Consider the following 7,767-nt stretch of genomic DNA (forward strand, 5'->3'; position numbering starts at 1 on the left):
CGTGAAATATGAAGCTTCTTGGGAAGGCGGAATTACATCGCGCGCTTCATCGCAAATCTTACTGACAAACGTCAACCACTCTTCCGCCTACTTCGCAAAAACGCAACAGCCGAATGGGACGACGAATGTCAGAACACCTCTGACACCATCAAGGCTTATTTGGTTCAGCCGCCAATGTTGGTCCCACCTATACCGGGTCGTCATCTCATATTGTGCCTGACAGTGCGCCGACAATCTCTAGGGTGCATGTTAGGGCAAGATGACGAATCCACGCACGCAGAACAGGCAATCTACTCGATAGTCCATCCTCCATGAGGAACATTGCGAAATGGCGTTGCAGTTGACAGAGTACGACATTGAGTATGTCTCATGCACGTTGGTCAAGGGGCAAGTAATAGCAGACCACCTGGTAGAATTCCCGATTGAGGATGACACTTTGATCAATCCCGACTTTCCAGACGAAGGGATCCTCCAGGTGGACGTTGAGGAGGATAGACCTGTGTGGAAAATGAATTTCGAAAGTGCGATCAATTCCATCGAGTCTGGTATCGACGCAGTGCTGATATCCCCTAATGAGCGGTATTACCCAATCGCGGCGAAGGTCGACTTCCCCTACACCAACAACGTGGCCGAATACGAAGCATATATCCTCGGCCAGCAGGCGGCAATCGACTTCAAAGTCTAAGAGTTGGAAGTGTTCAACGATTCTATGCTCATGATTTTCCGGACACTGGGGCAATGGAAGACAAAAAATGCAAAGCTAGTACCATATCACGAGTACCTCGAAGAGTTGGAAGAGAACTTCGAGAAAATCTCGTTCACGTACACGCTGCGCATTAAGAATCACTTCGCAAACGCGCTCACAATGCTTGCATCCATGGTGAGCATCACAAAGGAAAATCTCATTGAGCCCCTCGAGATAGAGATTACCAAGGCCCCGTCCACTGCGGCGCGATCGAGGCTGCCGATGGAAAGCCTTGGTATGCAGAGATCAAACACTTTCTGCAAACTGGTCAATATCCGGCATTTGCTAACCGTCACGATCGGAAAACACTCTGGCGTATCGCAACACATTACGCTCTACCGCCGTTCCTTCAATGCTACACTATTACGGTGTGTTGACGAGAATGACGCATAACGCCTCATGGAAGAAGTGCATGAGGAAAGTTGCGAACCCACATGAATGAGCTCATGCTCATTAAGAAACTCGTGCGATTGGGCTACTTCCGATCTACCATGGAGACTAACTACATCAAGCAAGTCAGACATTGTCACTTGTGTCAGGCTTATACCGACCTGAACAAAGCATCGCCCAGCGAGCTGCACCTAATGGCGGCCCCATGGCCCTTTTTCAATGGGGGGCATCGACGTGATCGATCATATTTATCCCAAAGCATCTAATGGACATTTATTCATTCTCGTGGCAATCGACTACTTCACCAAGTAGATTGAGGCCGTCACACTGGCATCTATCGCTGCAATGGCTGTGGTCTGCTTCATCAAGCAAGACATCATCACTCGATATGGGGTCCTCGCACCATCATTACTGACAATGCCAAGAACTTCAACAACAAAATCATCAATGAACTCTGTGCATAGTTCAAGATTTAACATCGTAACTCCTCGTCGTACAGTCCCAAAATGAACGGTGTGGCAGAAGCTATGAACAAGAACATCAAAAAAATGATGGTGAATTATAAGGACTGGCACGAGATGCTCCTGTTTGCGCTCTTGGCATATCGGATGTCGATCCGTTCTTCTAACGGGGTGACCCCGTACTCCTTGGTCTACGGTATGGAAGTTGTTCTGCCAATCGAAGTGGAGATCCCCTCCATGAGGATTCTTGCCGAGTTCGAGCTCGAAGAATCGGAATGGGCAAAGCAGCGCTACAAATAACTCAATCTGATCGATGAGAAGCGGCTGACAATGCTTTACCACGGCCAATGCTACCAGCAGAGAATGGCTCGGGCGTTCAACAAGAGGGTTCATCCTCGCGAGTTCAGTCCCGGCGGCCTCGTCTTATGAAAAGGTCCTGCACATCACTCTTGACTCTCGAGGCAAATTCCCGTACAAGTACAACAGGCCCTTCATTGTCAAGGAAGTCTTCTCCGGAGGCGCAATCATCCTAAGCGACATGGACGGGACCGAGAACGCACTCCAAGTCAACACAGATGCCCTCAAGAAGTATTATCTTTAATAGTCTCCCAATCGTTTTGTTGCCCTTTCTTTTATCGTATCTACAATTTTGAACCAAGCATTCACTCCCTATCTTTCTTCTCTATAATTTTAGGGTTTCGTGCCCGTTTCACCTCCTATCTTTTTCTTCGGTTCGCATCGAATTGTGCATGAACTCCCTTTTTCTTACTTCAGGACAATCTCGAGAGAAAAAGAATTATTTTCCCGCTAGGTCGAAAACCTCATTGAGGCGGCCTAGGCAAAAACTAGGGAACGAGAGGCACGGTCTAAAATCACGTAACGGGGGACCGTAGCAAAATGAGAGATTAAATAGATCCTCGCTAGGCTGAAGACTCGCAAAGGGCGGTCTAGGCAAAAGTTAGAGGAACCGAGAGGTGCGATCGAATCCCAATACGGGTGGTCGTAGTAAAATGTAAGCTTTGATAAGAGAAAAGAAAAGAAAAAACTAAAACTAAACAAAACTACCCCGCTAAGCTGTTACACGTCTTGCGACCTAGGCAAAAATTAGGGGCCTTTGGCGGCTCGACCATGAAAGGACAGCGATACCTTAAGTGAAGTGACAACAAGTAGTGGTTCGATAGTCTTCAATGCAAGCTACCCTCCTCGACTCTTCGGGCTCGAGGCACATTTCGAAATGAGATCAAATCGTTGTATCCTTGATCTGGAGGATCCTAAAGATCCCTCCTTTTACCTTTATACAAATATTCGCGGGTCATGCCCGTTCCACAAAATCTTTCCTTCAGTCAAATCAATGTCATACTCGGGGACACGACCGCCCACAAATGGCCACTGATTCCAAATCCCGGAACATCACTACGTAGACTTCTTTGCACATCATAATTATGGTTGTACTGCGTGACTGACAACGACCGTTAGTTCCTATTTTCCTGTATGCAGGTATGCATACTCGGACCCCGAAAGGGAATCTCCTCCTAACGAACTCATGTCTGCCTGTTGTAATGGACGGCAATCTCAACCCAAGTGGTGGGCCCTCAGGGCAACACGCAACGCGGTCATCCAACAAGCGCCACAGTTATGCGATAAGCGGCAAGTCACGCCTACCATCGCGTCACCCCAGCAAAATCCCAGTCCGACTCAAAGCGAACCCAACATCTACATTTCCAACACTGACCCTTACTTTTGCATATCCTGCACGGTCCTGTCCACCTAACATCTTTGCATTTTCGGGCCAATCCCGATGGTTTCATTTCTGCATTTTCAGGCCAGTCCCGATGATTTCATTTTTGCATTTCCGAGCTAGTCCCGATGACTTCATTTCTGCATTTCAGGGCCAGTCCTGATGACCATCTTTGCATTTCCGGGCTAGTCCCAATGACCACTTTTGCATTTCCAAGCCAGTCCTGATGATTTCATTTCTACATTTCGGGGGCAGTCTTCATAATTTCATTTCTGCATTTCCGGGCCAATTCTGATGGTTTCATTTCTGCATTTTTGGGCTTGTCTCGATAATTTATTTTTCGCACTTCGGGTCCATTCCGATCTTTATTTTAGATCACTCCCAGATAGAGCAACCGTTTTCACAGTTCTATTGGGGTCGTCACAACCTAGATGGACTCAAGAGATCGGTCGACACCGACTATCGATTTTCAATAATCCGTGCTACGTGATCTTGACCTTCCACATGCACATTACACGTTTTTTCGGTTCAAGGGAATAACCATCAGTTTGTGATCCGCCGATACCCTAGGTGGTAGGGTGGGCGAAACATTTCGAGTTATGGGTGAAGACGGGCAACCTATTCAGGCGTAAGTTTCATCTGCATAGCCCTCTTCAACCGACCAAAGTGTTTATGTTATCCTAACATAGATTCGGGTATTTAGATTTGGTGTATCCTTCATTAAACACGAAACCTGACTAACCATTCACCCGACTTAATTGAGCATTAGAAAATGGTTAGGCAGAATCCTAGGTTCCAAACTCTCGTGTCAAAACACGTCCCTATCATAATCTATTAAAGCCGCATTGTTACTATGACAGAACAACTTAAAACGAACCCACACACTTTTAGCCGAATTACCACCGCATGCCAAACAATCCTGGTCCATAAACGACTAATCACGTAAACACGACACTTAACGCACAACTTGTCTATTTTCATTAGTTTTTATCTGTTTATGTCTGTGTTTTGTTGTTTTATCATTGTTCAAGCCCGAGCTCATAGGATACGCATTGCACGGGGTCCAATGCCCCCTAACCATCGATCACGGGGTCCAACGCCCCCACACACATCTAGCGCGCGTGACCCGTGTGTGGAATGGGGTCTAACCCCGAGTCACCGCTCTACTTCGAGTAGTGTCCAAGTGGAGGACGACTTGGATTGAGTGTGCGAATTGTGGTTAGACAATCACCCGAGAGCTCGACTGGTCCTACTACCATCTCGAGGGTCAACTGATCCTTTTGTCATCCGTCTGTCCGGTCGGACCTGACCCGCAGGCTCTCTGAGCCCACGTCGCCTTAATTTTAGTTTTGTCCTTTTACTAAACACACGGTGAGCCAGTTTGAAATATTTGGCCGAATGCAAGCCGATCGAAGTCCATGTACTGTAATTTTGTATTTGTTCGAGAGCACATTGTAAGGTTGTTATTTATATATTCATTTATTCATTGTAAGGACACCGGTCAGTGAGTGGACGGTTTGAGTGATGACTCCATCGAACCGGCCTACTTCCCCATAGATGAGTAAGCCAATGCTTCGCAGTTTTGGTCCGCGCGGGGAACCGATCAGCATGGTCAAGTGAACCGTAGTGAGGATAGCGGATCGAATCCTTGATTCGCGGGCCTAATCTCCTAACGAATCTTAGCCCGAGTCAATCAGCTCTTCGATTTTACGGTATCAAAACGAGCAAGAAGAGCGTAGCTTAATCACGCGGTAAATGAATAAAACGGTAAGCCCTAGGAAAATAGAGTACCAATAGGGTGTGTGAGATATAGACCCGTATGTAAAAGAACCCCCGAATTCAGAATCTCCGGTTTTGCATTACCATTCCCTTAGTAAACTAGGTGTATCCCATAGCCCTAGGCCCGAGCAACTTATCGGCCCTTGATCCTCGGGTCGTATATAGGTAGTGGTGACTTCTTCTCATGCGTGTCCATCATGCGTCCCCACGAGAAGGTGGACGCTCCCAAGCCGCGCGATCGGTTGTGCATATGCGGGCCTTGATGAGACAAAATTCGGGTCCACACAATAAGAACTCTTCTTTCCCTCAAATATTCTTATGCTATGGTTGTAAATTTATCGTGGGATGAGAACATTGAGAAGTCCATGAGGGAACAATGTAGCGAAAAATGATAAGCTCTCATGATGCACAAGGATTTTGAAAGTGCTCGATTAGGGAAACGCTTCACCTAGTTGATCTATGGTCTAAGAGTTCTTTCCGCTTGGTTTCACAAACGGTTTTTAAAATTTTAATTCTAACTTTAACTCTACTCATTACACAACAAAAGCTAACAATACAATTATTACTTTTATCTTTTTATTCAATTTTTTTAACCATTCAATTTAATTTTTAATACTAAATTCTTTCAACTATTCATTACTTTTCCACAATTCAACGATACAATTATTACTTTCTTTCAACTATTTAATACTTCTTCACATTTTTTCTCATAATTCAACAACACAATCATTACAAATCAATTAAAATAAAAAATCAATTCTACTTAACTCTAAAACCAAACACACTATAATATTGTTTGTTGAACAATGGATAGAATACACAAAAAGGTTAAGTGCTCAAAAAACATCAAATAAAAATAGAGAGTTGTTGATTATTATGTTTTTATCTTATCGAACAGATCAAATCCTAAATCCATATTGTTGAGCCGACGGAGGTTTAAGGATACATTTCATGGGAAGATTATTCAAGGTGATATATTAAAATATACATAAATAATTATATGAAAGCTAAATGAGAGCTTCGATCAGTGAGATATTCTTTGCAATATATCGATAACTAAATTCAGAAATGGTTCTAATCTTTGGATGAGAAAATACTTTTTTTTTTAATGTAAATTTTCTTCTCTCCTCTCTTTTAGGAGACAAGAAGAACATAATACTTTCTGAAGACAAAAATTTTTGAGTTTCAAATTTTTTTATGGCGTCACTCAAATGTCAGCAAACTCAAATCAAATTCTTTTATGTAACACAATTTTTGCTTTGTCTCTTTCGCAAAAAATAGGACATTGTGACAACGTCATTATTTTGTACCATATGACTTAACCGAGATTCAAAGGAGTTTGCCTTTTAATGAATTTGCATTTTGTTGCCTCAATAAAATGGCATACTTATATCTTATAAGGGCGTTGAATTTCAAATTTTACGGATTGTACTTAAATCCATATTCAATAAAAATTCAAAGAAATCACAACTTTAAAGTGCTTTTCGGTCATGTTATTAGATACACCCATGAATAAATAAGATGAAGAATAAATTACACCCTATATTACATTTTATTTTTAAACTTTTTTCACGAGATAGCACGGTTTGCTTTAGTTTCATCAAATGGCACGAAAATTTTGATTTTTTTACCATATTGTACAATGTTAAATTTCTCTCAAAATTGTAATGGAAAGTTGACGTGGCACTTCACCTATGCAAGAGGAGGCCAACCATGGTGCCACGCCTATCTAAAGAACTACACCAGATAACCATGTTCTTTTACCGAGAAAATTGCACCATTAGTACAAAAAGTTTTTTATTGCACCATAGGTCCAAAAAGTTTGAATAACGTAATAATCTAGTACATTCTGTCAATTTTGCCTTAACAATGTTAGTGGCTGCCTTTGTGGCAGATAACGTGTCATTTGCCATCTGACGTGGCAGATGACATGGACCAAATTAAACCCGATGATGAGTAGTGGGGAAAAATTGTGATGTGGTAGTGGAAGAGGTTTAGAGCTGTAACAGTTTGGTACAAAATGTTTTAGTTAGTGTAAATTGTCAGTACAAAAGGTTTTCGATATGTAACTTGATGGTATACAGAAGTGGGGTGTGGCGGGCCAAAAAAAAAAGAACTAACATGGCGAAAAAACTTAAAAAATAAATTTCAAACTGTTCGTGTCAGTAAGACAAACGGTGTCAGTGAGAAAGGGAGAATAACTGTTCGTGTTCTTTTTCTTCCTCTTTATCTCTTTTCTCTCTTTCTCACCTCTCTCTTCATTGTGTGATCACCATTGTCTCTGATTCTCTACTTGCTTGCGAGAATGGGTATGCGTAGGGGTGAGAGCCAAGGTACGAGGGAGAGAAGCCGTATGCTCCGAATCAATGTGGTTGCAGACTACTTGAGGCGGATTTGTAATGGCTGGGAATAGATTCCTACATATGGCATGTTACATTCTATCTTTCTTTGTGGTTGACATAGTGTATTTCGTTTATATTTTGGCATGAGGGTAACAAGAAAGAACATGCAATTAGGTTTTTGTGATTTTGAAATGGTCTTGAGACTTTGAATGAAAGTTACTGGACTGACTTATCAAGGATAAGGCAGTTGATTGGGGATAAAGTTATGATCTTTTTTTCATTTTTTTCCCTTCCATTTTGCAATGATGTTCG

Source organism: Punica granatum, chromosome 3 (genome assembly GCF_007655135.1).
Source record: "Punica granatum isolate Tunisia-2019 chromosome 3, ASM765513v2, whole genome shotgun sequence".
In the NCBI taxonomy this organism is placed as follows: Eukaryota; Viridiplantae; Streptophyta; class Magnoliopsida; order Myrtales; family Lythraceae; genus Punica; species Punica granatum.